General features: G+C 42.4%; 1 protein-coding gene across 6 annotated transcripts in view; it reads left to right on the forward strand.

The window, feature by feature from the left end:
- The window catches only part of SORBS2 (sorbin and SH3 domain containing 2), a 377524-nt gene that overhangs the window by 222669 nt on the left and 131145 nt on the right, over positions 1-23710 (forward strand). The window contains exon 4 of one of the 6 annotated variants that reach the window (XM_011959520.1): positions 7084-7139. The exons of the other annotated variants lie outside the window; for them this stretch is intronic. The gene's annotated coding sequence lies outside the window, so the exon portion shown is untranslated. The remainder of the gene's footprint in view (positions 1-7083; positions 7140-23710) is intronic. 6 annotated transcript variants of the gene reach the window in all.

A 23710-nucleotide genomic window follows, 5' to 3' on the forward strand; every position in this document is an offset into this window, starting at 1 on the left:
GTGCTGGGCTGAGTTGGTGCTGATCTGAGTTAGTGCTGGTCTGAGTTAGTGCTGGTCTGAGTTGGTGCTGCGCTGAGTTGGTGCTGATCTGAGTTAGTGCTGGGCTGAGTTGGTGCTGGTGTGAGTTGGTGCTGGGCTAAGTTAGTGCTGGGCTGAGTTGGTGCTGGGCTGAGTTGGTGCTGGTCTGAGTTAGTGTTGGGCTGAGTTGGTGCTGGTCTGAGTTAGTGCTGGGCTGAGTTGGTGATGGGCTGAGTTAGTGCCGGACTGAGTTAATGTTGGGCTGAGCTGCCTATTTTGCATCTGGGACTCCCAACATTCACTTCCTGCTGCAGCGCAGACTGGATGACCTTCAAGGCTCTGTTTCACTGACTTTCAGCTTTCTTGACGCCAAAGCCACAGGGCATTCTTGACTTGGAAATTACCTCTTTGCAAAAGCAAAGAGCGCTGTAAAGAACTTGGCCTGCCCACTCCACAGTGATATTCCACAGGCTCAAGTTTCTGTGCCACTTGAATTCTAGCTGTTGAGCTCCTTGCCATTTACATGCCAGCAGGGATGAATGTCCTGACAGCCTGTGTCCACTGTGCACGTGCCTCCGCTTGTCGGCATGGGAGAAGCCCCAGTATGATGTGTAGACAAGACCACCGCTTCTCTCTGCTCCATTCCTGCACAAGCCACACACAGCAGACTTGTATTTCTGTCAAGGGCTCCGGTTTTCCATCATCTATTTTTTATAGCACTGATACTAAACCAGTTGCAGCAAATGAAGGGTATTATTTCTGGTTTGAGGGCATTGCGATGCTGATTTACCGTTCCTAGGAAGCAAACTCACCGTGTTGGCCTCTCTCATTTTACCATGGGAGACCCGGCTCCACAAAACGTAAGTGTTTGGAGATGCTTGATATTTTCACAACGTCAATAACAGATTCCCCGTGCATGGGGGGAAGGGTCATGCGATTATAAGATGGGAGAGGGATGGAAATTTTATTGGCTCGATTTGTGGCAGCGTAACAGTGGGTTGAAGACAAGCAACAAAATTTGCCGCGTCCTGCAGTTTCTTAGTGTATCATTAATCTTTGAGAGACTTTGGGTATATTCTGAAGAACTTGGTGGCATTTCAGAATCATTGCCATGTGCAGTTTCTGAAATGTCACATCTCCTCATAGCAATGTGCTCTCCATATAAAATAAACCTGCATGTTTAGATTTTAAAAAGAGTGATGAAGATTTGGAAACCAGGAAGTGTCGAGGGAACCGTTTCTAAAGGACTGGAAGCCCCCAGCCTGAACACACACCTCAATACACACATCCTCTCACGCACCAACAAACACACGAACTTTCGGAATTACCCTGCAAACTAGCAATAACATCAACTTCGAATGCTTTTTGCTTACAGTAGATCTACTTACAATGATTAGTTAAACATCAATAACACATACATGCATTTCAAGTTGCACAGTGTTAACTTTCAAATCTATTGCGTATTAATCCCGCCAGGCCTTTGGTGGTTTTGCCAGAGCTAATGACCTACAATTCATTTCTTTATGAACATTTTCCACATTTTAGGTGTATAGCTATTATTGCTTTTTCAAACCTGTGTTTTGTTTTGCCCCATATTTCCAACTCTAAGACCATTTATTCAGCTTTTTGACTTTGTGAGTGTAATTACCATTTTAACTGGTAAAAAAGAAAATACCAATCCAACCCATACAAATTGCCATTTTTCAGTGTTCCTGTGTGCCTGTGCTTTACCCAGCAGCAAGATCAACAGAGCACCAGGATGGAGACAAGTCAGCTCTCAGCTGTGTTAGTCACCTGCTAGGAACCTTGACAGCTCATTTGCAAATTCACACTTTTTTGATGCTAGAGTTCTTGAGTGCCTGACAGCTGAACCTTCTAATGCCAGCTAACTATGCAAATAGAGAGTGGAACCCAGAGGGCTCCCTTGCCCTGGTATTATTTCCAACATATTATTTCGGTCAAACACAGAAATCAGTTCTTCTTGAATGCTTTCTAATAAAAGGAAACAGTATGTGGATAGTGAAAAAAGGGAAAATTGAAAGTGTAACAAAATAAGCCTGAACTTTGTGAAAGTCACAGAAATAATTCAAGGCCTAATATTTAATCAAAATTAATTTAACAAAATTGTATTAAGACTCCTCCCTTAGACCCACTTGGGGAATGTTTCAGATGCTTTTTCTATATAAAGATATGTTTAATCTGATAGAGCAAGTGGCATTTTTATAACCCAGAAAAATTATTTATTCTTAGGAAAGAAAAAATCCTGGACATGTGACCAGATATGGGAAAAAATATTTGGGGGTGACATTTTTTGGCATGAAACAAAAAGAAAATAGTTTTTTTATAAAATACTTGGCAAAGCAGAAAGCTTCAAAATATTTCAAAACTTGCCCGGTTGCAAAACCACACAGCATGTTTTGTTTCTTCTGTTTTGGAAAAAGGAAAATCTCTGGGCTTTATGGGCTTTATGAATCCCAACCCTTCACTTCCCCCGACAGGAATTAGTGAAATCGACTGAAGTCCTGTCGGAATGCCTCGCCTGTCATCTGTTCTGCACAAACATGAAACACACGGCATTCTGAGAAAATCCCAAAAGCAGCCAGTTTCTCAGAGAATATTTGAATGACCCTGGAAGGTTAACGGCACAATCATTTACACGAAAATTGCTTTAAATGTGGAAAGGGTGTCGTTCTAGGCTCAGCAAAGTATATGCGTCGTCTCAAAGCTCCACATAAACAGGCTGCCTCGACGGACTTGGAAGTGGGGGCAGATGTTGAGGAAGCCGTGGAAAGCACAGAAACGTTTTGTGATTATTGCGTCTTAATGCCGTGGCTTCCCTCTCACTGTTTTCCATCCCGTAGGGTGTCCATTTCACGGAGCAGGGTCACTGCCCTTGTGAAGGGACTCCTGAGCGTGGCCCACACTGGCAGCGCCTGTGCTCCTCTGCCTCCTCCCTGGAGCTCCCCAATGTTTCTGTAAGCTGAGCGGAGGGCGGAAGCGTTTGCTTATTGGCAGGAAACTTCACTGTACTGTTAAAATTGTTTTCCCACTTTACCTCAGAACTCAACATGAGGTCTCGATCTTTAGACCGTGGACAGACCCTGACTTCGTGAAGATTTTGCATGGTCAGTGGGAAAGTCCTTGCCTTCATCACGTCTGCCCACCACGCTGCAGTGCCCATCCCCACAGAGGCAGCCACCTTCTTCCTGGCTGGGCTGAGACCCTGCTCACGGCCCCACCCCTCAGCTCCCCACGCAGGCATCAGAAGCAGGGTCTCCGAGCTCTCACGGGCCTTATAGGCTGTCTAGGTTTTGACCAGACAGTATTGTAGGTTTTATGTTTCATGACCGAATCCCCCTTTTCTCCCCACTGCCCACTTTATTTTAATGGAATTTCTTTTGAATTGCACCTGTATTGTCAGCACAGGCCTCCCTAAACGGTACAGCCATCCAGGGAGGGCAATGGGTCCAGTAAAGGAGAGACACATTCCTGACCCTGATGGAGGAGAGGGGAGACCACCTGCTCTCCACACCCCCCTGTCCCCAGCCGCTTTGCTTTCTCCTGCAGTCAGGCCTGGACAACTGCGGTTCTTCTCTATCAAACCTCTTTACACCCCCAACCTGGAACTTGAAAGCAGAGGAAATTCTACGCAAGATTAACCTCTCCTTCTAGCTTGCCTTGAAAACAGTAAAGAAACAATGCTTTTGGAGCACTTAAATAATTGCTGACAAGGGAAAAATCGTGGGCAATTCCGATGCCAATGAACACTGCCAGTTCTTCCTTCAGGCACTGTTCTATAGGGAAGGAGGTTAGAGGCTCAGACTCATAGATGTTGCTAAGAGCAACCCAGAACTCAGACATTTTTCACTGTGCTTTACTTGGCATGCCAACTTGAAGGAGAAATGTTAGCAATGGGGCGCAGGGAGAAACCATGCCAGTAGGTATGGTATTGTTTAGTAAAATGAGGCACAGGGAGAAACCATGCCAGTAGGGATGGTATTATTTAGTAAAATGGGGCGCAGGGAGAAACCACGCCAGTAGGGATGGTATGTTTAGTAAAACGGAGTGGCCTTGCCTGCTGGGGAACCTTCCAGTCTTCCTGACTATGGACCATCGGGTTCCTGGTTTTCCAAGTCCCTGCTGAGGGCGGGCTGTTGTGCGGATGAAGTCTTTCCCCTCTGCAGTGGTTGTGGCACACACAGACGTGTGAACCTTGACCACAGGCTTGACACACCCTGGTGTCATCAGGTGGGTTGTGTCCCAGTGGCCCTGAGCCAAGCAAGACCCCAGGAAAGACTCTGGAAAACTGAAGGGGGCTGGATGTCACCCACAGTACGTACCATGTGCCTGTAATGAAGCAGGCACTGGTTTCATTTAGGAAAGGTATAGTGTCTGAAGCCCCATTTTTAGACTGTTAAAGGTATGCAAACAGAAACGAACACTGCCATCATTAACTGACATTGGCTTCAACCTTTCCTGGAAATCTGCCTTCTCTTCCTACTTTCTCTGGAGTCTCAGGTCTGCCCAGGAACCTCCAGAATGCCCAGTTCCTTTGACGTCAGGCTTCTTTCACCTCTGTAGGCCCAGGGCACTCACAGGCCAGGAAAGACTTTCAAATGAGAACATCAGTTTGCTGCTTGCTTTTATTCTGCGACTGCCTTAGGTGCCAAGCACGCTTTTTTATTTTAATAGAAGCCCAGGCTTGCACGACAACAACTTCATGAAGATTGGTCACCTATGAGGATGACAAAACCACAACGTTTGTTGAGATTGCTTCTTCACTGACCGTCTCTAAGCACCTAAGAAGCAACGCCAAGGCAAACTCTGTGGGATGATGACAAGGGTCCCTTGTGCTGTGGCAGTGGAGAGTGTGTCTGAGCCAGGCTGTCTGTGGGGAGACCCCACCCCACCCCTGAGACCTGGGTGACTTGGCACCTGTCTATGGCTCTGCTTCCCCATCCACAAATCAGAAATATCGCAGGCCCTACCTTGTGTGGTGTTGATATAAGAACGTAGGAAAGAGCTTGCTGTCATAGTAAGCACGGTAGATGTTGGCTGCAATAAGTAATTGTGCTCAGCAACATCAGGATTATACTAAAAATAAAATGTAAACATTTTTCTGGGATATGTGTTCATTGCAACTGTTAAATAAGGTAAACTTCACGAAGACATGTATAGAATTTTAGTTATCTATAGGTAAACTACTTATTTTAATTCATCACGGACTAAGGGGACAAAATTATACATACACACACAAAAAAACATACATTACACCCCCCACATACATACATACACACAAACATACATTACACACACACACACACAAATGTACATTACACACACACAGACACATACACACAAACATACGTTACACCCCCACACACACACACAAATGTACATTACACACACAGACACCCACACATACACATACACACACACACAAATGTACATTACACACACAGACACCCACACATACACATACACACAAATGTACATTGCACACACACACACACACACACACACACAAACGTACACACAGTAAGTATTTTTGTGATATCATCTAGGGATGTGAAATTAACAAAAATTAACATGAAAACAGATGCATTTTCAATGAGATTATCATCAGATATTATTTATAAACAGCTTAAATAGAATGAAGACTTGGAAGGATTTGGGGGAAGGCTTGCATGTGAGTGTGTGTGTGTGTGTGTGTGAGCATGTATGTGTGTGCGTTTGCCCTTTTTTCCCTTTGTTTTCAGGATAGTTCCATTTAGAAAAAAAAGCTTTCCTCCCAAATTTGCAGATATCTGCAAATAATATTCTGCCAAGAAGCAAAAAAAAAAAAAAAAAAGTTTACTATGATTCAATGGGAGCAAATCTCCTAGGATGTCAAAGCGGAGAACATGTTAGTGTTAGGGCACTGATGTATCTGCAGAAACATGCATTGCTTTTCACTGTGAAATCAGGGCCATCCCTTGAAATAGGTTGATGAGGCAGCTGTCTCATGAAGGGCTATGAGGACCCCTGGCAAGTTCGTACCAGCCCTCAGGCAGCTCCCCCACATCACATGACCCTCTTTTCCTACCTAGTCTCAAAATCTGCCCATGAGGGTCAATCCTGTGTTCTGAAAATGCACAGGGCTTGCATAAAATTTCTTATAATGTGTCTGAGAAAGGAGTGTGCTCCTTTTCTCTTTGCACAGTGTGTAGAGCCTTAAATGGTCAGATAAGCTGCTGCAGCCCTATAAGTTGCAGACAGCAGTCCCTGAAAGGGAATTCCAATAGTGAGAAGAGTCTGCTACAGAAGTTTGTTGCCAAATTTAGAGAAAGAAAGGATCTTCAAGAGCCGGTGTAATGATCAAGGACGAGGGGGACCTGAAGAGGCTTCCTTGCAGCCTGAGTGGTTTCAGGTAGAGGGAAGGCTTTGGAGCCCCAGTAGGTAGAAGGTATGGAGAGAGAGAGCATTTTGGGAGAGCTGACTTTAAAATGCTGGAAATGACTTTGCTTCCCTCTCACCCTTCCTCTCTCCCTCCTCTCCCCCTCATCCTATGCAGAGTTGGAAAGGACTGGAAAAGCAAGGAGGAGGTGGGAATGGCAGATGCAAAGGATGTTAACACTATGGTCTTTGCCGTGCTGCGTGCTTCCATTCTATTAAAATGCTGACCAGTGGTCACACAGGAAGTTCCTTAGAGGAATTTTGTATTAAATAGGGGGCAAGGAAAGAGGAACCGAATCAGCAAAACCAACCATGGGGCTGCCAGTATCACACGGCCTGCTTCACCCCCACCTGAAACCAACTCTGGGTAAAACAGCCAGATTTCCCCTTTTCCATGTAATTAGCTAATGGTGACTAATGGTAATATGTAACAAACTAAAAACTGTAAGTATCCACCAGTTTCCTTTCCACAGTGTTTGTCCTGAGAAGCAGGTAGGCATCAAACTGTGTAAAGAAAAGAGTGTATGATGATAACCTTGTCCTCAGTTCGATCTTGCTGCTGTTTTGGTTGTTTGGGGGAGTGTGGGGCGGCATCCCACCCAAGTATTTATTGTGACATTTCTTTTCTAGAGCCAGAATAGGACAGACTCGTATACCATTCTGATCTGGGTGCATTTCTTCAGAAGGTACGCTGTCCTCATGGGGAACCGCCACTGCCTGGGCTTGGGGCTGATAAGGCCAGGAAGAAATTTAATGCGTGTACTTTAACAAAAAGATTTCCCAGTAAGTTAAGAAAATAAGACGATGGGCGCCAAAGAATATGGTGCCGCCCCCAGCAGCATGTCATAGATACCCTTGATGTAGGCTGATTGATTTGCAAGAGGCCAGGGGAACATCAGAGAAAGTGAGGCCAGGAGAAAGCAAGGATATCAAGAGAACTCGCTTTTTTCTCCCAGACTGATTGTTTTTGAGTTCTTTGCCTTATTTCAGAGTGGAATATCAGGCCGTGGGTCTAAGGAACGTGGCGAGGAATCTGTAACGGATCCCCTTGTGTAAAGCACATTCCTTCATGCTGCTTCTCCCTTCCCATATAGTGTCTGCCTCTTCTAGAGGATGCCTCTTGGTCACTGACGCATCACAGGGGACCAGGAACGCCCTTATCCCCATGCACACACCTTGTCTCGGCCCTTCCAAGCCCCTCCACCCCACCAGTGTGCAGCTTGCTGCCCCTCCACCTGGCTCTGCTCCGTGGAGCTCCAGAGAAGCACAGGATGGGCCCTTGCTCTAATGTCTCTGTGCACTGTTTCGGGGCCAGTGGGCAGACCCCCTGCTGGCCTGCTGGCTCCCAGGCCTCCTGGCTCTCTCTTTCTGAAATCACAGTCGAGGGTTATCTGGATTTTACTACTACCATATGTCACTCATCTAACGCAGCATAGAGAAATTGACCCAAATCTATCTCCCCAAAAGCAAATTTTTTTAGTTCTCTTACCCCTTCAGGCCACATTGGTGCAGTCTTTGGATTGCAAAAGAAGAGACATCTAGAGGCTCTGTTTGAGCCACTGTATCAGTTTCCAGAGCTGCTGCAATAAAGTGCAACCAATTGGGTGGCTTAAAACAACAGAAATCTATCATCTCACACTCTGTGTGGGGGTGTAGAAGTCTGACATCAAGGTGTCAGCAGGGCCGGGTTGCCTGTGAAGGCTCCGGCAGCGAATCCTTCCTCACTTCTTCCCACTTCTGGTGGTTGCCAGCAGTCCTTGGCTTATGGCAGCATCACCCATCTCTGCCTGCATTGTCTCACAATGTTCTTTCTACGGATCTGTCTCCAAATCTCTCTCTCCATGTAAGAATACCAGTCATTGGATTTAGGGCTTGCTTTACTCCAGTATGACTGCAATTAACTTGATTACATCTGTAAAGATCCTGTTTCCAAATAAGATCACTCTCACAGGTACTGGGGGTTAGGAAGGACTTCAACATACCTTTTTTGGGAAACACCATTTGCCCACAATAGCTACTTCTGAATATTGGGTCATCTCTAAGCATGAAGCAGCTCCAAATTATCTACTGTAAGCTCAACACACAGCCTTTGATTCCCAAACCCAACACTCACCCCTTCCCACATCCACAGAACCGACCCACTTTGCAAGGGCCCTGAGAGGGGTCCTAATGTCTGTTGGGCAGGACTGACCCGTGTGGTCCAGGCTATATCTAAGTGAAACCAGAACCCAGAGGACTAAGAACCCCTCACAGTCATGCAGGCACTTTGGTCTCCCTGAGAAATCGTGAACCTCTAAAACCCTGGAAAATATCTATATGAATATCCACATAAGCCTGGAAGTTACTTTTTCCTAAGTAATATGCTCATGCTTGTAATAGGTGACTCTTCTCTGACACTCTCTCTGTCACACTTTGATGTGCTTCCTATTCACATATGCTATTGAGATTATCTTCCAAGGGAATGAGTTCTTCTAAAGCCTGATGTGTCCTCTTGATTGTTCTGACTTTGGAGAGTTACAGAATGCCTGGGAGTTACTTATTCTCATGCAAATAATTTAGAAGATCACCAATCTCCATGGGACTTTCCATTTTCTACTGATATATTACTTTCAAAGGAAAGGTTTAACTTCCTCAGTTGTAAATCAGGTTTCACATGTGCATGTTTTTCAGAAAAGGAGGTCAGATATTGGAGCACAGACCTCAGATTTTGAAATGTATTATCCACAAGTTACAGTAATAACTTTGTGATACTCTTGGTCCTCCATCTGCACACTGATTTGATTGTATATCTAGAGTGAGACAGAGAGACAGAGATAGAGAGAGAGAGAGAGAGAAAGAGAGGCAGGGAGGGAGGGAGGGAGGGGGAGAGAACACTTTCTAAAAGCCAGTGCTTGGTTCTTGCATCAGAGAATCTCACTGAAAAAATAAATACCAAGAGGCTTAGTTAGGTATGACAGGGCAAAGATATTTTATAAATATTTTGGCAAGTAGAAACAAGAGAAAATGATTTGGGAGGTGTTTTCAAGAGAAGCCAATTGAGCTTCCTCATTTGCATGAAGCGTCTGAGCTGTTTTCCTAAGTTCCAGCTCCTCCTCCAGTGGGCAGCGTTGGAGCCTCTGCATTTGACTCTGTCAAGATGAGACCGTAGTGAAGTTAGCTCCTTGTATCACTGATGAAAGAAAGGATTTCAATTAACCGTTGGGACTGAGTTAAAATAAAACAAAGCTATTAAAAGATCATGGCTGCTTGACCATGAGAAAAACCTAGAAAATAGTCATTGGCTGGGCGCGGTGGCTCACGCCTGTAATACCAGCACTTTGGGAGGCCGAGGTGGGTGAATTACTTGAGGTCAGGAGTTCAAGACCAGCCTGGCCAACATGGTGAAACCCCGTCTCTACTAAAAAAAAATACAAAAATTAGCCAGGCGTGGTGGTGCACCCCTGTAATCCCAGCTACACAGGAGGCTGAGGCAAGAGAATTGCTTGAGCCCGGGATCGTGCCACTGCCCTCCAGCCTGGGTGACAGAGCGAGACTCTATCTCAAAAAAAGGAAGAAACTACTCATTTGCATGAGTCATTTGTTCTCCAAGAACAGCATTCTGTTGAATGGTCTCCATGAGGAAAATGCTCACATAGATACCATTGGTTTTTTAAAAAATTATTTCATCAGTAACAATGCAATCTGGGTAGAGCCTGATCTGCAGCTACGTCAGGATGAAGACTTTCGAGGCTTCATGATGGCTGATACATACTCACCTGTTCCCAGCAGGCAACCAGGATGTCCAGCTCCAAAGGCAGAGCTGCATCTAACACCTGGACCTGCCCAAGTCTGTGACCTCCGGGACTCTAAGGGTTAACCTGTTCCCTTGTTCTAGCTCTGGGATAGCCCAATGCAAACTGACTACTGCAACCTGGTTGTCCTCTCCATGGCCTGCAGCAGTTCACCCAAGGAGTCCCTGAGCATCCTTTTTTGGAGGAACTGCAAAGAGACTTGCTCAAGGACTTCCTGTCAGCAGCAGAAATGCTGAGTCATCAGTATTCTGTTACAATTCATTGAGTGCAGTGCTGACCGTGGTGCGGCCAGACGGACAATAACGAGGGCTCCAGGGCCCCGGCTCAGTGCTGCACACAATGGGTGACACCAAAGAAAAGCTTTTAGTAAAATAATGCAGTCTATAATGAAGAAATTAAATTTTACAAAACTTCAACCCACTCTCCAGATGATAAAATGAACTCTCAGGAATATTTCTTTTCCAAGAAAAAAAAAAAAAAAGAAAGTATATTGACCTTTAAAAAAACAAAATTAGAGTTACACTGTACTGTTTTGTACCTTGTACTTGCATGTCACTATTTTGAGAATATTTTTCCATATCATTAAAACTTGCTTTGAAAATGTAAACTTCACTAGCTACAGAGGGAATGAGACAGTAAATAAGTAAATTACAACACACCCCAATGACAGAATACAAAACATTGACATCTAATGTTAGAGCCAAAAATTCCTCTACACTGAGTTATATTTTTCTCACTTCCCTGAAAAAAAAATTACGTAAGTTGTACTGTACAAGAAATGTTTTCTTTTCTCTCTACAAAGTAGATCATGATAATCCTAAACTTAGACAGACCCATCTGGAATCTGAGTCATTAGACTAAGTAAAAAGAAAAAGAGGAAAAGTAATGAAGCACTCCCCCAGGAAACTGAAGATCTGTACTATTCCTTGTATTTCACAGAGTAGAAATTAGGGAATCTGAGCAAACATGAGACTGGATGATTTTCTGGAATTAACTGACCTTGAGTACACAGATCCACGTGGCTACAGAAGTGTGGTCATCACTAGACCGGACAGTGAGGATTGTTCTCCCCACATCAGCTCCGTAAGGACGAAGCAGGCAGAGGAGGCCCTGAGAGTCTAGTTCCCCTCGTTACTTATTCAGAAAATGGAAATACAGATGGAAACCCTATCTATAGTTCCTTAGAGGGCAGCTCTGAAAGTGGGGATTTGCTGAGCAGGCCCAGAAACAGATGAGTAGAAAGTTAATGAAAAAACTAGATTTTCTGTCATTTTAAAATAGGCAGACTTAAAAGTTAGTAGCACATTACCCTGAACAAGAGTTTTCCTTGTTGAATACCAGTAGAACGTATAACTTATACTTTACCACATAAGGAAATAAAGGAAAGTGGGAAATAAGAAGCAATTTCTATGACTCAGAGATCTGCCCTTCCTGTAGGAAGATGAACAACTACCATTTATAGAATTCTTATCATGTGCCCATTCACTGTACTCAATGCATTACATCTATGATTTAAGTCTCAGAACAACCACCGGCAAATAGGTGTTGTCATCCTATTTTACAGCTAAGGAAGAAGAGATGGAAGGGCTGACTTCATTCATTCTTCCACTTACTGCCCTCAGAAAACATGCCTTTGGCTCCTCCTGTGCAGCCAGCTCAGTTCCAGGGCTGGAGATGCCGCTGGGAGCAAGGCCATCATCTCTGCCCGCTCAGGGAGCAGACGGGACATGCAGCTGAGGTTTGCATCTGGTCTGCCTGGCTCCAAAGCACTGAAACCAAACACTAAATGGGCGATTTAATGAGAAACCTGGGAGATGTCACCCTGGGAGACAAGAAAATAGTATTGCATCTTAATTAATTTTCTTCCTGATCTGAGAATCGCCATGATTAACTTTAGAATTAGCAATGACTCTGATTAAAATAATTAGTGCTCCCGTGCATCATTTTGTGATTACAGGTGAATACAGAAGGCATTCGGTTAACCAGATTTAGAAACAAGGCCCTGTGGTTTTGCTGCTTCACTAAAAATAATCTTACCGACCACCATGCTTACATAAAACAGATGGTGAAAGAAGTATTATCAGTATTCATCTAGAGCATAAGAGCCATCAAGATTACTAGAGGTAGATGGAATGGCTAAGACAGGGCCCTAGGAAAATACTTTCAAGTGATTCCCATCCACAAATACGGGGTTTCTGGGGGCAAGCCCAAAGCCTTAATCAACCCTACAGTCAGGTGAAAACATTTGCCTAAGTAACAGAAGGTAGAACCAGAGCTTGAAAGCGTGGATTCCTGGTCAGGTTCTCTCCAGCACACTACTCAGTAGACTTCTTTGGGGAGCACAGTCACTGGTTTTGCATAAAATCTTCCAGGCTCCACAATGGAAGGGAGAACCTTAGCTGACTGCAGTTCTTGGGCAGGCTGAATAGACCCGCAGACTCAGAAAGCAAGCACCTGGTTTTCACAATAGAAATATGTTTTTGAACATTCTAATAATCACCACAAAAGTTATTCTCCATAAGTTTACTGAAAAAAGTTAATTATAAGAAATTGACCATGTATATTTTAAGTGTTTTTCAATATCTACCTCCTAGTCAAGGATTATACCATAAGGATGAGTTTAATCATAAAAGCCAACCATATTCCAGTGAAAGTCATCAAAGAAAACATAAAATCTGTCTGGAGCAGATTCAGGGACAAACATTAATCAGTAACTCAAAACAGTGACTGAGGTGCATTTTTCTGAGGTTTTATTTTTTCTGAACAAGTTATTTCTCTTGATTTATGTTCAAATGTGTAGCAAACCTGGTTGTATCAAAATAAGCCTAATCATAGGACATTTTTGGAAATCATGCTTTCTGTTACATAATGGTTTAATAACCTTGATAAATAAGGCTGGTTTCCTAATGAAAACCTATTTATTTACAGAAGCTTGTTGAAATGAAGTTAATAATGTCTTCAGGCTTTTCTCTTTTAATGTAAAGATGAACTGATAAAAGCTTAATTTGTTAATCTGATAACACAGTTATTAACCTGTCACTAATTTCAAAACAATCAAACACATTGAAATAAATGAGATTCTCTCATTATAAACGCCCGACACAAACGTATAGCTAAAAAGCCAATTACCTAATTTGTTGAAATCCTTTTAACTTCTACTTATATGTGAGTATTGTTACTTTGAAGGTACATCATTAAGAAAATCCATTGACTACCCCTGTTTGGTTAGCTGTAATTGTGACCACATAAGCAGTAGGATCGTTAATGCAAACGTGGACAACCATAAGAATCTGTCCGCTCTTCAGAGGGGATGAGGATTTGCTCTGATGAAGCTATTTTGATCACATCAGTGTAGGCTGAAGTGAATGACTCGTTTAGTAACCATGGAAATCACACCAAGCCATACAAAGAGATGAGCACGTGTACTTCCAGATGCGGCTGCTTTTGTGGTGGCATCTGTCCAGGGCTTCTGATCTGTTCAAAGTGTACTTAATGTCCCTAAATCCAACGTCGCTTGGTTTTGCTCTCCCTTTACTCTGTAGTTGATTCTCTGTAATAGCCTCAAGTAAATATAAAACAAGGCAACCCAATACTTTACCCACAGGACCCTATGTTCCTTCCAGAAATGTGTCTCCTATTTAAAGACACAAGCCCCAATGGGCTAAAACAGACCCTCCTCCCAGACACATCTCTACAGCTTCTATTTCTGAAATCCCTGGTTTATGTCCGGGCTTCCATGCTTTATTTGTGTATGTCTATTTTTCCTGCATCTGTTTCTATAACTTTCTAATATATTAATATTTATACATCTGTGGAACAAACCGTGTAAGGAAAGAACATCAAGAAAATAAGCAAGCAACATTGTTGTCCATTCAAGCCAAGTCTGGTGATGTAACAAACTATATTTTATATGGATAATATATTATTCACCTAAATATCCTTATGTTTCTGTATATGAGGTTTCCAGAACTATCGTTTGTTAGCCTAAGTAACAGAGCTTATATAAAGTAAGCATTGTAGGCTAAGTATCTTGGGGGAATGGGTCTTTTGAAAAATGGGTCCGTGAAAACTTTGGGTATTGTTCTGTTTAAAGTCAAATTGTACTGTTACATTCCTTTGCTATTTAACACATATTTATTGCAAGCCTGTTATACATAAGGTACGATGAAGAAACACAAACGTGAATAAAGCATGACCCCTGCCCTCAAGAAAACGCCAACATGAATAACATAAAGTAAGACAAGATGAAGGGGCACAGCAAAGGAACTATATTAGTTTAAATGAGTGAGAGGGATTTATATAGTTTTCATATGGGACTACTTTGAGATGGACCTCTGAAAATGTGTGTGATTTTTCAGAGTAATTAGAAGTAATCTCAACGAATAAAACATCTCGCAAAAGTTGAATCAAAATCACACCTGCCTCGCCACACTAGTCATGGGCTCCTGGAAGGCAGAGATTTGTTTGGATTATCTTGACACTCCTACGACGCAGAAAATATCTGACACAATGTAGGCACCTGGTTAAAATGTGCTGATTAAACTCAGATGGAGGCTAAAACATGAAATGTACATAAAAAGGAGCAGCAAAACGTTCAGTTGGACTAAAAAACAAAAACTGAGAAGGACAATAGACTATAAATTCTTGAAAATTAGGTTAGGATCATGTTGTGTTGGGCTTGGTTTACAATTTATTAATAGATAATGTGAAGTCAGTGTTCCTTTCAAAATATTAGCCTTGCAATTGCAGCTTGGAATTAAAAAAAGGAAAGAGATCAAGATTAGGGGGAGAACTAGGGACAGGAGAGCCAATTAAAAGATTATTTATGATAATTTATTTGACAGAATAAAATTAAAATGACAGAAATGATGAACCTGAAATTAGTAGCAATATTAATAAGTGCTATATGGACAACATAAAAACAAAGATCAAGACAATACTAGCCCACGTTTATGATCAATCCCTGTGTCCAAGCACAAAGTTAGAATTTTGATGAACTACTTGGGGTTCTTGCCACACAAAGGTGTTACTCCCAAGTTTATAGGTGAGGAAATTGAAACTCAGAGAAATTAGCTATGTCAAAGAAGCTGTGTTAGAATCTATATTAGGATGCTAAATTAGATGGCAAGTATGTTTGACCCTCTGGCATAGAGTTCTACACGGTAGGTGGCAGAACCCACATTTAGAAGCTTTCTCAAATGCCGCTTCCCCTTTGAACACAAATGGGTAGTTAGAATATCCAGCAGTAGTGTAATAATTCCAAACAAGAACCTCTGCAGCCTGGTGCTTTTTGTAGGATAATTTCCATCCTTTTGTAACTAACGGATTATAGCAGATTGTGATGGTTTCTAGCTGTTGACCCAAAAAGGCTGAAGTTCAATGTAAATATGAACAGGAGAAATGCTCAAAAACGGATCTGCCTAAATCATTTCTGGAACTAGTCAAAGATTTACCATAATTGATAAAAGAAAAAAGGCTCTTCATTAAATTATCAACTGGCAACACTGTCTTATGTATGATTCTTTTGTTTTTAAGTACACTGACCATGAAAGATATGCAAGATGCTGAACTAGGAGCTGTGAGAGATAAATGGTGGAAAAGATACTATCCTTAATCTCACAGATGCTGTGGTGAGAGAAACAGAAAGACGTGAAGGAAAAAAGTATTTAGCATTGCTCAAGGAAAGGGTTTTGAGAACACAGAAATAAAGAGTAATTAACTCAGGAAAAGGAAAATCCTGAAAGAAGGTAGAATTTTGTAAATAAAAAGGTCAGGGAAATTCTACATCCAGATTCGGGAAACAGCATGAACGTCCATGGTGGATTCCAGGGAGAGCAGATAGGCTCGCAAATTGAGAGATGTGGCCAAAGACAGGAGTGAAAAAGGAGAATGGAGTCAGGTCATGGAGTGGCCCTGAGGTCACACTAAATTGTTAGAAGTTGACCTCTCAGACAGCAGAGCCCCCCCATAGTTTGGCTAGGTATTAGGAAGAACCCTCAGGCAACAATGTAAATGACAGTGAAGAAAAGTAGAAAAGTTAAGTTAAAACACCCCCCGGAGTTCTCAAAGGCAAACTCAATCTGATCACCGGCTGGCCCATAGGGTACTGTTTTGTGGATTAATTCTGCAAATATCACAGCACTCTAGAAAATATGAGATTGAAGGATAACTGGTGGCTATGAAGACTATTAACTAGCTGCTCATCCTTTTGTCTTTTTTTTAACTCTCTGGGCACTGGAATATCCCAAGTATTCAATAAAAACATGCAAAAGTTGTCCCAGCACAGCTTAAGATCTAAATTTTTGGTGTTTTCCTTCCTCAAACACACAAACATCTTCAAAAAAAAAAAAACCAATACTGAAAGAAAATAAGAAACAAGAGGTAGGTGAAGAAACCCTGGATCTTTTTCATACTAAGCTTCTTTTATTGTTAACTTCACTTGAAAGTTGAAACAATGAAAAGCTAATTTATCAGTCCTTTGAAACCACTTCCTGCTGTTCAACAGTACAGAAATCGGCTTGCTGAGTAGAGGAGGAAATAACTTGGAACGTCAGGTGCTAATCAGTAGATGCCAAAAACACCGAGAAGGGCTGCTTCTTGGTTATCTGTTCTTAATGTACATGGCACACCAAGAAAAGTTTGAAGTAAGCAAAGTGATTGCAAATATGTAGCTGCCACGTGGCTGGAGCCCCTGGATTCATATACTGAGGTTCCTCTTCCTAATTCCCTTATGAGCCCAGGACCTTGACGTTCACTGAAGAAAGGTCAACGTGCTGCCCTGTGTCTATGAATTACTTTTTGTCCTCGACTCTACAGAGATAATGGAACTAGAAAGATAAGATGCCTGCTTTAAAAAGAAATGTTACAAAACTTCCAAAGCTGTTATATTTCCAAGCATGGATAAGACACACTCCCTACCTCAAGCCCCCCAATCCTGTATGCCTGAACAAATCCTGGAAATTATTCTAAGGAAATGAATAGAATAAGCCTCAGACTACCACTTGGAGCAGTCGGCATCTCTGCTCTTTCTGGCCATTCGAGTGCACTTGTATGGGTTCTCTCTTCTTCTTCCAACTTCCCTTAGAGCCTCTGAATTATTTTCTCATGACCCTCATGGAAATAGATTGCTCTGTTAAATACATTGCTTAGGTTTTGGCACATTAAAACATACCCTGTTCTATATGATCCATGACGCAAACTAAATTGGTGCTCATTCTCCAAAGACATAAAATTGTTTTCCAAGTTCTTAAGGGAGATAGAGTGAAAGAGTCCTTGTCTCTGTGTTTGCAGCGAAGTTGCCACCGCACTACCAGCGAGAAGGCATCTGTGTTATTTCAGGTGCCTGCCTCTATGGCCAGAGTTGTGCCCAAAATACAATATGCTTTTAGTGGCTGTGAGATTTATTCATTTCTCAGATGTTTGCCTTGTTTCCACTGTGATGACATGAATTCAGCTCTGGCTCATTTTAGCTACAAAACAAAATAAAATTATACTGAATCTTAGAAAACTGGTTATTTTCCTGGGCGCTTTGGGTAGGCTTTTGGGTGGCATTAAAAGTGTTAAAAGCTCATGCTTCTGGTTACTAGGCACTTAATATCAACAATATTATCAGTGATTCCGCCTTTAATTAAGGGGAAAAGAGCCAACATTCTTAGCCAGAGTATAGGTATGAAGGAGGAGGTTCCTTGTGGACTCTTCAAACAAGACTCTTGCAACAAGTTTCTCAAAATTCTGTCTCAGAAGAACTAATAATCTATTCCCAATAATTTTTTATCCCCGAATCAGATGCCAGACACAGATTCATTGTAGAGTACCATTCTACAAAGCCTGAAGTTCTATTCACAATTTTCACACTTCTAAAAATATCCAAAAAGGCAATGTAGCTGCTTCATGTTAAACTACATTAGAATAAATTGCAGAGACCGTTTTCCAAATAATGCCACTTTTTAAATTAAATACCCACACGAATGATAATAATTTAGAATTAACATAATTTATCATAGCTAATTAGAACTGAAGAATCATTTTGAGATCCAAAGAATTAGAAAGTCTTGTGGTCTTACCAGAATTTCACAGATGTTTTTCATATTTTTTAAACAAAATTTGGAAAGTGACACACATATCCCTGAAACTGTTCTCTGGAAAGGTAGATAAAGCTCATACATGATCATAGCTATTTCATCATCCTGTCTGGACCCAGTGACATAATATGATCTCTTTTTTATTTATTTTTGTGGGTAGTTCTGAAGTACTGTTTGTTCCAAACATCTCTTACAGAACTCACGACCTTTTAACAGGTATTAATGGTGTTTATATGGTGACTTGGAGCTTAAGTGATTGTTTTGGCTGAAATCGAAAGAACTTCCCATTTTTTTTCTTCCCTGACTACATTTTGCTACACATTGAGAAGGTTGTTTTGGAAAAAAAAATATGTATATGCACCCTCACATGATGATTCTCTCTAAATTATTTGGAAGTTGAGCAACAGAGGGCCTAATTATACGGAACGAAAGTCTATAATTCCTAAGAGAAAGGCCTCGGCTCTCTGGAGCAGTGCCACTCCTCATGTCATTGATGTCGACTTCTGAGACAGCTTTTGTTTTCCCTTCTTTCCAATGCACGCAAAACATAAACCACTTTACTATGCAGAAAGATCTGGGTATTTTCTTCTTCCACTTTACAGTAAAATATTTGACTTCTTTGAAACTGTGCCCAAAGGTTCATCTTCCGGCTATACCAAAAAAGTTATTTCTCCATTATGCTTGGTTTCCAAAATTCCAACTGAATGGGACCAAAAGGAGGGGTTCTGACTTTCCTGGGCTGCTCCAGGAAGTTTGCTTGCAGAAGCTTCAAAGGGCTCCCTGCTACTGGTTCTGTCATTTGCTTAGGAAAGCAGGGCAAAGATCCAGTCACCATGCTGGTCTTGTCTACAAAGAGGTCAAACATTCACACCTGTCATAGTTAAAGAGTAGGTGGGGACCGGGTGGCTCATGCCTGGAATCCCAACACTGTGGGAGTCCGAGACAGGCGGATCACCTGAGGTCAGGAGTTCGAGACCAGCCTGGCCAACATGGCAAAACCCCATTTCTACTAAAAATACAAAAACTATCTGGGCTTGCTGGCGGGCACCTGTAATCCCAACTACTCAGTAGGCTGAGGCAGAAGAATCACTTGAACCCGAGAGGCAGAGTTTGCAGTGAGCCAGATCACAGCCAGGGCGACAGAGTGAGACTCTGTCAAAAAAAAAAAAAAAAGAAACAAAAGAATAGGTGGGAAAGGAAGAGTTAGGAAGTAGCTCAGAGTTGTATTTTGTGGTAGATTGTTTCACACCATCCTTTGAGCAATCCCATGAGGCAGGTGGATGAGGAACTTTAGTATCATTCCCACTGCAAAGGTGAGAAGATCAAGGCCCAGGGAGACAAAGTGATGTGCCTACAGTCATGTGGTTATGTGTTGGAGCCGTGGCTGGAATCTAAGTTTTTAAGTTCCTGGTTCAAGGTTGCTCATCCCACACTGCCTCATTTCAAGGGGTGAATTATCGGTACCTCCACTGTGAAAAAAACTGCAATTCATTCTCTGAGATGATCATGTAAATACCTGTCACAAAATTCAGTCAATGCATCCTCAAGGTCTCAAAACCAAAATAAATTTGCAAACTGTTTTCTGGCACCTGGCACAGTTTTCACATAAGGTAGAGTCACAAGGCAGAGCAGCTAGGTACCGGCGGCCCAGGCCAATCTCTTAGATACACGGAAAGAAGGAAGAAAGGGAGAGAAGAAGAGAGGGAGGGAGAGACACAGAAAGGAAATACAGTCTTGAAAGAGGTGCAGGTGAAGTGACCTAACGAAGAGAAACCATTTGCATGGGTGTGATCTACTGGGTTATAGTGCCACCAGAAATATGTTCAATAGCCAACATGTCACTCAACCCAAGACAGTTAGAAGGATTATAGAGTTCTCAGCGCTAAACACATGGCTTCCCATAGTGGTCAAGAGGACTGCCCCAGCTCCTGACGTCAGTTCTGCGTTCCAGCCAGCGGGAAGGGGGAAAAGCAAAGAGGATGCCTCTTGCCTTTAAGGCCACAGCCTCTTGGAGGATGCACACAGCGTTTCCTCTCACATCCACTGGTCAAAATTTGGTGATAAAACAAGGGAAACTGAAAAATGTAATCTTAGCCTGGCTAAAGCCATGTGCTCAGCCGAAACTTCGATTATAAAGTAAGAAGAGGGATTGGGTGCAAGAGGACACATAGCTTTCTCTGCCATGTGTAATAACCATCCTGCAAGAGCCTAGAGCAGCATCCAGTTATATAGGCAAGAAGAATTCCTGTTGCATTATACTAGGGCTTTTGTTTTCAAAATGTAGCTTAGAAACACGTCTTGGATGATTTCAACAACTGAAGAAAGATTTCTCACCTTGTCAAGTGCTACTCATTTGCAGCCAAAATCTAACATCTCATGCTAAGCTAGTCAGAGCCAAATAGAATTAATTTGATCAAGCTTGTCACTAAAATATCAAGACAAATGTTCTTGAAGCATAGCACTTTTTCTCTTTGCCTTTTCTCCTCATTCAGTCTATTTACAATAAAAAAGTAGGTTGAGGGATGGAGTTGCAGAAACTGATCCTTATAACTGTTACTCTATATGTCACAAAACTGATAACCAAATGCTGGAGAGAAAACCGTGCCTGAATTCTGTTAGTATAGCCTGACCTAGCTTGATCACATTTAATAATTAATTGCAGTGTACAGTTCACGCTGGTTTGAGAGTCCCTACGGGCAAGTCTGATTACCTCATTCTTCAAGGAGCTTTCTTGCTTTGGTTCCAGAACTGTGACTTTTACTTGCTGCTTCTCCAAACCAGAAAATCTAAATTTTTCTTTTCTCTTTTCTCGGTAACCTCTCTCTAAGAAAATTATTTGCCAGAGTAGTTTCTAAAACATACAATTTAACCATGCTATCACATACCTTTCTTTATACAGTAGAGACCAGGCACACCGATTTTTTTGAAAACCAGCTGGTATTTTAGAATTACTGGGCAAACTTGTTAGTTAATGGAATTTGACAATCCGTTTGTAGAGAGTGTGACTCATTTGCAGGGCAAAAGTGAATCATTGACCTGCTTCTCATGTATAACTCCGGGTTTCCACATGACAGGTCTGCATAGAGCTAACCTGCAAAGAAAATTAGAGCGCACAACTGCTCTTATAAAGCTAGATCAGAACAGTATTTTCTTTAAGGTGGAGATTAAGAGAACATTACCTGAGTGTCTGACTGTCTCACTTTGCAAATGAGGAAGCAGAAGTCCCGAGGTAGAATGATACCTAAAGATACTCACCCAGTTAATGACCAGAATCTGGAATGCCCCCAGCTCTCCCAGAGAGGTGTATTTTTTTGTTGCTTGACATTCAGGACAAGCTCAGACTTCTAAGTGGAGTAAACATAGGTGTCCTTGCGCACAGGATATGCCCCGTCAGTATCCAGCCCTAGGTAGCCTGTACGCCAACTGTGCACCTGTGATGGAGAATGAGGTGGTGATCAGCAACCAACAAGACATGAGATTTACAAAAACCTTCTCAGCTTCTCTTGGCTTCCTTGAACTTCTCCTGCTTTCGGTAGTTTGCCCTATTTATACAAACTTGTCTTTTCTCAAGATGGGTGACCTTCTCACTTTTTGTAATTTTATACAACTGATCCTGAAACTCTTGAGTACTATTCAGCTGCATTCAGAGCACAACGAAATAATGTTTATGCTGCTCATAATAATGATGAAAATGATAGCTCATATTCCTGTAATCATTTGTTCTGTGCCAGCTATTTTTCTAAGTATATTTCATATTTTCTTCTCCTTCTTTTTATTTTCTTTGAGACGGAGTTACACCGTGACACCCAGGCTGAAGTGCAATGGCATGATCTTGACTTCCTGCAGTGTCTGTCTCCCAGGCTCAAGTGTCTGTCTCCTGCCTCAGCCTCCCGAGTAGCTGGAATTATAGGTGCCTGCCACCACACCCAGCTAATTTTTGTATTTGTAGTAGAGATGGGGTTTCACCATGTTGGCCAGGATGGTCTCGAACTCCTGACCTCAGGTGATCCGCCTTCCAAAGTGCTGGGGTTGCAGGCATGAGCCACGGTGCCCAGCCATACATATATGATTTCATGCCATTCTCATAGTGATCCTATCAAGTACTTACTGTTACATATTTCGGTTTTATAGTTGTAGAAACCAAGATACAGAGAGAGAAAGTAACTCACCTCAGGTGGTGTGACGAATAAGCAGTAAGTTGTGTTGTAAACCCAGGTTGTGACTTTTAAGCCCTACATGATATTGGCTGTCACGGAAAAATAATTCTCTATCTAATAACTGCATATACAGGAGATAGTGTGGCATAGTGAAATGTCTTGGGCTCAGAAGGATTAGTCTTTTTCTACTTTACCTCAATCTGGGGTGCCCAGCTAACTGCACTCCTCAGTTTGTGGCACTTTATCTCCTTTGACCACATGTGGCTTCTACCTATATGTGTAAGCCCTGTTTTTAAAACAGAAGCCACCCCCCCATGCCTATATGTAAAACTATCTACGTTTTAAGAAATTACTAAAACATACGATTCAATTTGATGAAGCAAATAATACGTGTTGCACACAGGATCGCTATTGGAGGATACCGGCCTTCCTCAGATAACAGTTGCCATCTTTCTGCTACGGAGATATCCGTGGCTCCCTTGGCCTCCTCCGTTTGTGCAAAATGATATCTCACAGGAAGTAACAGGAAAAAATTACGTCCAGCCATCACTGCCCTTTTCTTTTGGCATTTTGACAGTGGCAGGGTTATGTCCTATAATCAAAGAAAACGCAGAGCGGCCATCTCCTAGCAACTCCTTGGAGGTCACTCCCAGGGAATCACTGATGTGGCTGGGTGTGGGTGCACCTCACTTCTAGGTTTGAAGGCGGCAGCACTCTCATGCTAGCCACGAGCTCTTCTTAGATACTTCCAATACAGTGAAACTGTGGTGGGTAATGTTGCAAGAAGAAGGAGCACTAAAGTGTTCTAAGCTCACACAGTTTTATGGAAAAGACATGGAAAAGCTTTATCATCTTTTTTGTTGTGGTTAAAAGTCTAATTGCAATTAAATGTCACTAGTAATCAAAATCATCTTGCTACTCTGCTGTTTCCCTTTGCCAAAGTCTGTTTCTCACCTCTCTTCTATAAAGGGACATCTGTCATGCAGGGGTGGACCGCTCACAGCGTCCTCCCCCCACTGACGTTTCCTCCCCGTGGGCCTCTGACCCGCCCCTGCAGTCTGGTGTGCTGGTGAGACCAGTCAGTCAGAACTGGCTCCCACTCAATTCAGGAGGCTGCTGCTCCTGGAGCCTAAAGCACCAGCTGAAGGTGCAATCAACACAGATTTTACTCCACCATCTGTGAAGTAAAGAAGCAATGTGAGTCCAGAAGAATTCATCCTTCAAACCA

The sequence above is a fragment of the Colobus angolensis genome, unplaced genomic scaffold, assembly GCF_000951035.1.
Source record: "Colobus angolensis palliatus isolate OR3802 unplaced genomic scaffold, Cang.pa_1.0 Scaffold5, whole genome shotgun sequence".
NCBI classification, from domain to species: Eukaryota; Metazoa; Chordata; class Mammalia; order Primates; family Cercopithecidae; genus Colobus; species Colobus angolensis.